Here is a 10,095-nt window from a genome sequence, read left to right as displayed (position 1 = left end):
TCGTCATCCTTACCTGCGTTTGGGTCCAAGCCTGTTATCCCTGAAAAACCGTGACACTATAGTTCAGCATTCAGCACCATTGTGTGTGAACTGAAAAAACTTTGTTTATTTAACAAAAAAGCCCGTTTTCATTCCCAAGGCGTAAATTACCGACGCTTTGTCCGTCGGCGTGTGATACCAACGCACAAGGCACCCTTTAGCGCCTCTATGAAACACACCGGGCTTTCTGTTAACTACAAATTAAACCCATCCGCGGTAACAGTAAACTGTTGCTCCGGGAGTGTGGTGATGTAGTATAAAGAGAGAGCGAACACAGGGCTTTCATCCAGGAGACCCGTTTCGATGTCTATATATCTGTACAATATGTCACAGACAGTGAAAGTGACCTTTTGACAGTATATTGACATCATGTCAGCAACATTACTACAGTTTCAATGTCTGTATCTGTAGAATATGTCATGGACATGAAAAAAAGTAAAGATTTATTTTTAAATCATCACTTCCTGCTTTCATTTAAAAATAAAAGCCATCAAGCGGGGCTTTTTTCTGTGGACAGAATTCCTTAATTTGTTAACACAAGGCTTTTATTCTGAAATATTTACATGACAGTGTTGTAGAACATGCAGTGACTTGCAGAGCTCCATGAATGAATGAAGTGGTTTTAATTGTAGATTATTACTATTATTTACAAATTACCTCACGTTTCTTAACCTTTTTCCGTCTAAAATAAATATAAATATATAATTGATAATAAGATGAAATTGTCAATATTAAAGGCAAACTCTATGTGGAAAGAAATGGCTGACAGCAGCAGCAGTTCAGTGAGGCCGCCGTCACGTGTTGCTGACGTTCCCTATGGCCCATTCAGTCTCATTTTCGCTTTAAAAACGTAGTAATTTTGAGCCCCACCATGTTGCAAGTGTTTTTGTTTAATTCTAAATGTTAAGTACGTGTTTACTGCGACCAAATAGTGACGGCAAAGGGTCTGACAAAGCGTCGTTATGTGACGAGTTGGGATGAGAACTTGTTGGTGAAACCCGACACACTATGTTAGTAAGATATAACAGATATAAGATTTTTTTAAAGATGATTTTTTTGGGCTTTTATGCCTTTAATGATAGGGACAGTGATAGTTGTGAAAGGGGAGAGAGAGAGAGAGAGAGAGAGGGAGAGGGGATGACATGCAGCAAAGGGCCACAGGTCAGATTTTGAATCCCGAGCAGCTGCGGTAAGGACCCAGCCTTGGTACATGGGGCTCCCGCTCCATCATGTAGGTTACCACGGCGCCCCAATAATAATTTGAAAAGGAGAAATACACATAACTCCACTAGTACAACATGGATGCAACAACAATACAAAGGAACCCAAGATGGAGAATTTGGATATCAAAATGAGATACTATACGTCCTTAACAAGAGTTAGGAGTGTCACAGTGTGCAACAGTGATGGACCGTGCAATAAATTCTGCCGCTGGTTCCTTTAACCCCCCGTTGTGTACTGGGAGAGGCTCCATCTGCCTTGACAGGACTGTTGTTGTCCTGGTGGTTCCAACATCAGAATTTGGGCTAATTTAGCTCTGACCATTCATCGGCTGACTGGGGACTGAACAAAGAACATCCAGCTGAAAATAAAATTACTGCACTGATATCACTACCACCTCCTCCTCATGTGAAACAAATCTAACTATCATTTTAAATGGTAACACTTCCATGTGTGGGCAGCAGGGGGTAATTGCATGGAAACTATTCTAATGAGCTTGTGATGGTGGAACTGTTGGTGACCACTTTAAAAGCTCAGACAGGCTGGGATCCAAACTTTGAGTCAGCTGGGTACAGTCATCAACAGCATTCATCTTTACACACTTATTCACGTCCTACTGTAAACCAGAACAGTGGACACACCTAATCAACAAATAAAGCTTGACACGTCTTTACAGTGAAACTAGCTAGAATAAATCAATACAAATAATAACTAAATATAAACCTGTATTATCTGTAGTCCACACACAAACACACATCTTGCTGTGGGACCAGAATGAGTCCTTTAATGTCCTGCAAAACATTTTGTACTATGGTAGATATTTATGTGATATTAAACATGCAGTGCATACACACACACACACACCAACGCGTTATCATCCCAACTCGTCACATATCGCTGCTTTGTCACAGCGTGTCCACACCGCCCGCCGGAGCAGCGCCTGGCGGCTGTAGAACCTGTTATTTATTTTGGCGTCCATGTTAACAGGTTAGAGCAGCAACACGTGTCAGCTGTGTCTCCTGTGCAGCGAACGGCTCGTAGGGAGGAAGTCAGGATGAATGGGTGGGTCAAAAAACACCAGACTTTCACCCAGGAGACCGCTGTTCATTTTCCGCGTGAAACCACAAGTCAGAGTTGATTGTTTGTCCCTTAACTTCCGTACTTAAGTTTCGCCACTTCCGGTGTTATTTAAACTCAAACTCACTTTTTCCTACAGCTAACTAAGTAGTTTTGTTGCCCAAGCCTAACCAAGTCTATATTTTCCTAAACCTAACTAAGTGGTGTTATTGTGAGAAGACTCGAGCGGAACTTGACTTGAATTAGAGAACATCTCGACCCAGAAGTAGGGGGATAGGAAGTGAAGAATTGGCCATTTTTGCCACAACCTTGTCATTAATAATATATTAACAGGTGTCGCCATATTTAATTATATTTGCAAAATGTAAAGTTCTCAGAGTAGTCTCTGTCCAGTGGCAGCCACAGATGATTTGCCTAATCCTAACCAAGTCTATCTTTTCCTAAACCTAACTAAGTGGTTTTATTGTGAAAAGACTGGAGCGGAACTTGATACGTGTGTCACGTGTTTCTGGAACATTCGTAGAAAAAAAATACGTTGTTGAAAGTCGTGTTGAGTGTCACGAAAAAAAAGGGAAATTTGTGTCTATGTACACAAATCAAATAGATTCAATAAAACAGTATCTCTTGATTGTTTTATGGTTAAAATAATCTATGTTTATATACACCACAGTATACATATATATAAATACAGTATATATAGATAGATAGACAGATAGCGTTTGCATTAGCCTGTCTGTAATTCAGCATCTGTGCTACACTGGAGCCTCTGCAGACGTCCCGTTAATGAGTAACAGCGGTCCATCCTGTAATACTAAGGAGCTCGGATGTTACGCTAACAAGCAGCAGCCTCCAAGTCGAGGCAGAGCTGCTCCGCCGTGGGTTGTCGATTGGTGACCTCTGGCCTTGATTCGCAGAGCTTTGCATAACGAGAACCTCCACCTGGGCTTCTGATGCTACTTGTGGTTCAAAAGGTCAGCGGGATGAAGGAGGAGGTAATCATGTGCGGAGCCTGAGAGGCCAGTCGGGGAACAGGAGGGACAGAGCTGCTGCAGGGTGGAGGCAGAGGGGCTTCTGTGGCACTTCAAATGACAACACTGGGGTTTTCCTGAGATCCAAATCTATAAATCTGGCATTTCTTGCTATAAAACAATTCAAAATATTCAATCTTTTAACAATGGAACTCTCATAAATGTATTGAAGTGTATATTAGATGGATTAGCGGTGAAGCGGGTGTCATAGCTTGCTTTATCAGAATGAAATTGCTTTTTAATCAATCATAAGTAGATCTATCTTTATGGTGGATGGTGCTTAAAGGTTCCATATTGTAAAAAGCGAGATTGTCATGCCTGTTATAGTATAAAGCAGGTTTAATTGCCATATAAATACTGTGAAAGTATTGAAACGTTCAATATACGGAGAAATATGCACAGCCCGTATTCAGAAATTGTGCGTTTGAAACAAGCCATCAGGATTTCTGTCCATTTGTGATGTCACAAATATACAATATTTAGATCATTATACGGTTTTAAACGTAAACATTCTTAATGTGTCCCAGTTTATTTCCGGTTGCAGTGGATGTTAATGACATCAGCTGACAGGAAGTAAACATGGACCAAAAACTGTTGCTTAGCAACGTAAGTTCGTTGCAATTCCGTTGAGCTAAAACGGAGCGTTTCAGACAGAGGGTGAATACAGGCATATTCAGGCAGACAGTATGAGGAAAATAAAGTTTTTTTTTAACATTACAGCATGTTAACATGTTCTAGTAGAAACACAAAATACAAGTATGAACCTGACAATGAGCATGATATGGGACCTTTAACTAAATCATGAAATGTGTTGAGCATGTTTTAAATAACATTTCTATATTATGTTAACAAAGTAATGCAATTTAGTAGTATATAACTGTTATTTTATATATAGTATATAACTGTAATTTGGGTTGTGCTACTTGTGGACAACAAGTAATATTTACCACCTGGAAGCTGGGCCAAACATTATTTTCTTGGTGTGTTTATCAGCTCAAAGCTGAAGGGAACAGAGTCCAGTAGGATATACAAGCTGAATGCTGCAGTATTGTTTCCCCACCATTTACCTATTTATCATGAATACAGCTTTACAATGTAAGAAGAGGAGCTACCAGGAAAGAAATAAAAGACTGAGGATGAGAAAGAGCATTATTCTAACAGAGCAAAACAACAACAAAAAGTTAGTTTCTTCCTCAATCTGTTTGTCTGCTTCACAGAGAGATCAGTTATATGGAAATTGGTTTCTTCTTTATGCCAGTGATTTGGAAAGAGAAACAGGCTTTTCAATCCTGTGGTAGGAAAACCACTGTAAACTGACAATAAAGGACATTTCCTCTGCTTTATGAGCTCATAAGACGGACACGTTATTATTGTGTTACAACATCCAAACTTCCCTATCATTAAAGTTTCATCTAATCCTGTCTTACCCTGACCAGGAGCACTTCATCAACTCCATCACTTGTTCACGGAGCAGTGCTGCTGGTGACCACACCTGTCACCGTGATGATGCTGTACAAGTGAAGCTAAACATGACCCACTGATAACCGTGATAGCATGTTCATGTCAGCGTCCCACAAAAAACACGCAAATATGTTTGAACCAAAGTCTGCGTAGGTAGGAGGTCGGGGTAGGTGGATGGATGAGTCAAACACAAGACTTTCACCAAGGAGACCGGTGGCCTTGTCCCTTGTGTAACCAAAAGTCAATGTTGATTTATTATAAACTACGTACATAGGCTCCGTATGTTACATTGCATAACCAAAAATCAACATTGACTTATTTTAAATTCTGCAGGCTTTTCCTAGCGTAAGTTAAGTTACATAACCAAAAGTCAACGTTGACTTACAGTATTTTGAAATACATAGGCTACGTAAGTTAAGTAACCAAAAGTCAACTTTGACATATTTTGAACTGCCCGAGTACAATTGCCCCCCCTCTCCGTTCAGCTTGCGCCATCATCAACGTATGTTTTTGTTTATGTTGAGATCAGCTGTACGTAGCTGACTATCGTAAAACACATCAATCAAACTGGACAGAAACAAAATAAAACGTACCTAAACCGTCGTCGTTACTCTTTCCAACAATCACCAAGTGTGCTTCAGTCCAACTCACCTGTAATTTTACCGAGTTTAATGTGAAAAAACGCAGAATCTACAGGTCTCTTACCATCCCCCGCTCTCTCTCTGTCCCTCTCTCTGCAGGGTGAGGTGTCATGGACGATTCATCAGTTACACTGCGCATGTCCTAAAGCCTGTGGTGTTAATGCACAGGCTGAGCGAAAAAATTCCCGAAGCAGGATCATGAACCGGATCACCACCAAAATCTAAATGTATTGTTCATTGTGCCACACCTCACCCCTCCAAAACATTTCATTCAAATCCATCGCAGACTTTTGGAGTAATCCTCCAAACGGACAAACCAATAAACAAACCAACAAACAAACAAACAAACCAACAAACCAACCAACAACCAAACAAACCAACCCAACCATTCACCCCGACCTCCTCCCTACGTTGAGTTTCTCGCTCATTATACTACGTCAGTTTGCTCTGAGCGTCTATTAATGACGCAGATGGGTTCACGTTGGAGTTAGTTGAAAGTCTCATACGGATGTTAAAGGGTGCCTCTGTGCGTCGGTATCAGACACACCAAGGGGCACTGACCAAGCGTCGATATTTGATGAGCTGGGAGTGAGAACTGATTGAGTGTGACCAGGCCTGAAGTCTTCTAATTTGTGTTTGCAAATTCAAACTCACACCTGCCGGATTTCACAAGTGGATATGTTTGATTTCTTTTTTTACTAGAAGTTCTTGAAATTCGAAATATTAGCAAAAGTTTTGCAATAAGGAGCACTAAAGGTAGAGCAAAACTACGATGGATGCCTTCTAAACCGGCAAGTATCAGTAGAACAATGTTTCATCACTCATGTTATTACATCATGTATCGCTGACATATGCTGGACATGTACACACACACACAAACAAACATAACGTCAATTGAAAAAAAAGAAGGAGAAAAAGGGAGAAGAAACTTGTTTTCTATCACTTTTCCAGAAGTGCACACAAACCCCCCCCCCTCCACCCCCTCCACCCCCTCCACCCTCTCACCCCCCGATGCAGCCAGAAGAGAGTTATGGCGCGGCCGTTGGTATTTACGGCCTGAAGGTAGATGAGCTTCACAGAGTGGGTGGACAGCCGGGAATTGTTCTATGCTTATTTGTGTCCAAACTGTCCATATATTGACGAGGAAGATTGACCTCTACGAGCTACCGTAGGTCCTGCCTGCCTGGGCACGTCTCTTCTCTCTCAGACGACCTCAGCTCTGGGACTGTTTGGTGGGTCAGGGTCAGTCATTTGTAGAGATGTGTGTGTGTACTTGTGTGTGTGTGTGTGCGCGCGTGTGTGTCTGCAATGGCTGTAAACCAAAAAGCGAATGAAGGGCTGTGACCGGGGGCGATCCTTGAGAGAGGCAGCCAGGCCTGCAGCAAGCAGCAGGCACTTTTTACACTGAATCAGAGCGGCCTAATTATCAATCCAGCCTGCCTTCACTATGTGACTTATGTAACGTTATGCAGGACTTTCACAGGGTACAGCGAGATGAAAGATACGTCGACGATCCATGTGAGGAAATCAGATTGTCTTCACAGTCAAATAGTAATAGCTAAGAAAACCAGGGTGTATCTAAATTAGGGATGTCGCGGTACCAGAAATCTAGTAGTCCATACCAATAGAAAAGAGTACCCTCACTTTTTAAGAATTTTGGCTTCGACTTGGTACCGAAGTATTGGTTCTAGTGACATCCCCTAATCTAAATACAAGCAGGGCGTGAGGGAGGTGTTATAAAGATCCAACGCTGTTAAAACAAAGCAAAGCACTACTACATGAATAAGATTTGTACAACTGTGGAGTACACTGTTAATCCCACTGTACTCTACATGCTCCGCTCTCCTGAACGCCATTCGATAGAAACGTTTTTGATTCTGAAAAAATCTCCAGTGTGCAATCGACCAGTCTACCTCGCCCACTGTATCCCACAATGCAAAGCGTTGGATATTGGATCACTAAATTCACTTCTGAGAATTTTTCAGGTGAGAAATCAACTGTGTAGATTTTGAATGTTGACAGTTTTACGATATTAGAGGGTGAATTGAACATTTTCTCCAACGTTTTTGGAGTTTAGAAGCTCCACAAACTGGTGTGACAGCTAGCTAGCGCCTGCCGGGGTTGCTACCTCGCCAGCCGGGTAGTCACGCTCAGAGACCGCTATGAGCTGCTAGAGCTCTCTAGACACCGGTCTGTAGACGAGAGGCTTTTATTTCCTTGTTGACGGATAGTTTGTTTAAATATCACAACACAGATGCCCATTATAAATTAACAGGAACCTGAGTTCATCTGCCTTTTTGGAGTTGAAAAGCTCCACAATCGACCGCCGCCGTAGCTCACTGGAGAGATGGCCAGTGACGCTCACAAACCGGCTACAGAGCAGCAGAGTGGAGAGGGAAGAGGAGAGGGAAATAGCCTCCTCTGATGGTTCAGAGAGATTCCTGCTGAGACAACATGACCCTTTTTAACATTCCTCTAATATCTGGAGGGAGATCAGTCCTCTGTATTTAGATAATAAATTGTGTAAGTGTAATGTAGGTGGGTTAAAAATGAGATGAGGGATTATTAGAAAATTGTGTAAAGGTCCTTTAAAATCAAGTGGTGAGCACTGTGTTAAAACCAAGGAGGAGAAACAAACTTTTTCAGGTGCAAAACAAGTTATTTTTTGTTGCTAAATCAGTCTTTAAAACAGTCCTTTAAACAGTCCTTTAAAAATGACTCCACTAAAATCTGCTGCACCTGTCTACAAGTCAATAAAAGAGTTCAGCTAAAATACCCAGGGCCAAGGGTCTACGCTAAAAACACGGGGTTTAAAAAGAAGTCCAATGCAGGCCGTCTTTTTCTGTCGGTGGACCGTGTCCGTCACCGAGCCGCTCTCCACTCTTTGTCCGGATACCTAACAAGACACAAAGACAGTGGGGTTCACAACAGTGCTACTTTCAACTCTTCTTTTTCCCGTGCTAGAGTGTTACTAAAACCATCGGGTACTCACGCGGCGAGGCAGAGCTCCTCACTCTGCCGCGGCTGTACCGTCACGTTGTAACACTCTGACCTCTGATGCTGGCGTCCCACACTTCACTGGTGTCTGCTTGTGTCTGCTCCGTGCCTTGTCCTCTCACGGCTTCTCCCCTGTGTTTCATGTTTCTTAATGAGGGCTTCCACACTGTCCAGGGAGTCACTCTTATTGTCGTTAGCAAGTAAGGCTTCGCGAGCTGCCATCCAGTTCTCGGCCTGCTCACAGTCCCTGTTGAAGAGCTGGAGCTTGAGGCACGTGTTGCCGTTTCTCCGTTTCTCTGGCCGGCTCGTCCGCTGTACTGCTTTCCGCTACTCTTCTCAACTGCTCCTCGCTGTTGACGGCTGCTCACGGCTACTCACGGCTTCTCTCGGCTTTCCCGGCTTCTCGACTTCTCCTCGCTGGTCACGGCTTCTCACGGCTGCTCCCGGCTTCTCTCGGCTTTCCCGACTACTCGACTTCTGGCAAACCTCGCTGCTTGCTCGTCCTTTTCTTTTTCCAGGCCAGCAGCGAGTGGTCCCTCCTTTGGCTGCTCATCGGTCACCTGACCCCCAGCTCTCCTGTCTCATTGGTTTACTGTCTGTCTGTCAACCAACCGGTGGGGCGCTCCACAGGTGAAGGTGATTGGCTTCATTAAACGAGTGTCAAGAAGAAGAAAAAACATAAAAACTCAAACCTAAAACCATGCAGAATAAACAACACTAATATAAAATCATTCATCATAAAACAAAACAAATATAAATATAAGAAAATAAAACCAATACTTCTGCCGTGCGACAGAAGGGCTAGTGGAGCTGAACCTGCAGTATCTTATAAAGTAAACACAAATTATACTGTATACTGCGTTCCTCAGTAGTCTGTAGTAGGTGGTTTGGAATACAGCCTGTGTTTTCCCGCCCGTTTTGGATATCTGCCCTGCCCCGATTAGTTTCACCTGTCCCTCGTTGGCCCTGCACTCACCGGATCTCCTGCTCACCTGTTCTTACTTCCCAATCAGTCATTCACTACATACACCAGCCCAGTTCCTCTGTCCTTTGTCAGTTCATCTTTGTCATCATTGCTGTTTGGAGTTCTGTTACCTTAACTGCCTCCGTTAACTGACAACATCAACATATACTACACGAAAGGCTTCTTCTGCCCAAGCAGAAAAATATGACGAGTAGGGATGAGATCACATTGTTAAACGTAAGTTTGCAACACTATGAGCACTATCAACAAAATCCTGTTGACATTGCATTGGGGGGGGGGGGGGGGGGGCAGAAATCTCAGAGTTATCTGCATGGTCAGATAATATATATTTTTTTTTTTATGGGGGATTTTTATATGGATCCAATGTACACACTGATGTAAGCCTAATGTGTGTACAGATGGTGGTAACAAACCTCGAGCTATTTGTGTGAAAGCGTGACTCCAGGCAACAGGAGAGAAATTTCCCCGTCAAGGTGAATAATCAGAGAAAGTAGAATGGTTTGGCAATGGACACAGCTGAGCAGAGAGGAGCTGAGAGGCCTTCAGCCTTCAGCAGATTGTCTGTCGAATGAATTCGACGACACGTCCCCAAGGACCAAATAACAGAGAGACGCTGAGAAACACTCATTGCTGCTCTGATTGCCAT

The sequence above is a fragment of the Sebastes umbrosus genome, chromosome 21 (assembly GCF_015220745.1).
Source record: "Sebastes umbrosus isolate fSebUmb1 chromosome 21, fSebUmb1.pri, whole genome shotgun sequence".
NCBI lineage: Eukaryota > Metazoa > Chordata > Actinopteri > Perciformes > Sebastidae > Sebastes > Sebastes umbrosus.
Note: the sequence above shows the minus strand (reverse complement) of the source record.